The sequence below is a fragment of the Arachis duranensis genome, chromosome 6, assembly GCF_000817695.3.
Source record: "Arachis duranensis cultivar V14167 chromosome 6, aradu.V14167.gnm2.J7QH, whole genome shotgun sequence".
Classification (NCBI taxonomy): Eukaryota; Viridiplantae; Streptophyta; class Magnoliopsida; order Fabales; family Fabaceae; genus Arachis; species Arachis duranensis.
Window position 1 is genome coordinate 2,264,917 of NC_029777.3, and position 822 is coordinate 2,265,738.

Below are 822 nucleotides of genomic sequence, written 5' to 3' on the forward strand. Positions count from 1 at the left end.
TGTGGCTTGGTATGATCTTTGGTTGGAGTTTTGGTATGTGGAATTGTTATGTTGGTTGGGGTTGTAAGGTTTGTGGTTTTGTGGTTGGGTTTGCTGGTTTCCCCACCCAAAGTTTGGGTGGTTTTTCCAGCCTGGGTTGTAAGTGTTGGAATGTGGATCATATGGTTGCCTTTGTTGATTTCCCACAGAGTTGGCCTCTTCCCAATCACCTCCTTCAGTGCTTACTTCCTCTTGATCTTGTGTGTGTATTGCAGCCACTTGCTTTGTGTCCAATTTCCTGGTGAGCTCTGCTAGTTGCTTGGCAAACACCTTGTTTTGGGCTAAAATTGTATCAACATGGTTCAGCTCCATGACTCCCTTAGTGTTGTGTCTCTCTGAAGCATAGTAGTACTCATTCTCAGCCACTGTCTCAATCACTTCAATGGCTTCTTCCACAGTCTTTTTCCTGTTCAATGAACCTCCTGATGAATGGTCTACAGCCTTCCTTGATTCATAAGAAAGTCCATCATAGAAAATATGCAATTGCACCCAGTCATGGAACATGTCTGGTGGGCATTTCCTTGTCAAATCCTTGAACCTCTCCCATGCCTCGTAGAGAGTTTCACCATCTTGTTGTCTAAAAGTCTGAACCTCAGATCGAAGCCTATTGACCTTTTGTGGGGGGTAGAAACGTGCCAGAAACTTGCTTTCCACCTCATCCCAGGTTGTTAGGCTCCCCCTTGGGAATGATTCCAGCCACTTAGCTGCCTTGTCCCTAAGTGAAAATGGGAACAAGAGCAGTTTATAAGCATCTTCCTGGACTCCATTGGACTTCACAGTGTC

At 45.3% G+C, this 822-nt stretch overlaps 1 non-coding gene across 1 annotated transcript; it reads left to right on the plus strand.

The window, feature by feature from the left end:
- Positions 1-541: 541 nt before the first annotated feature.
- Positions 542-645, plus strand: LOC127740139 (small nucleolar RNA R71). The gene has a single exon (XR_008000820.1). It is a non-coding gene; the product is annotated as a small nucleolar RNA R71 (small nucleolar RNA).
- The last annotated feature ends 177 nt before the right edge of the window (positions 646-822 follow it).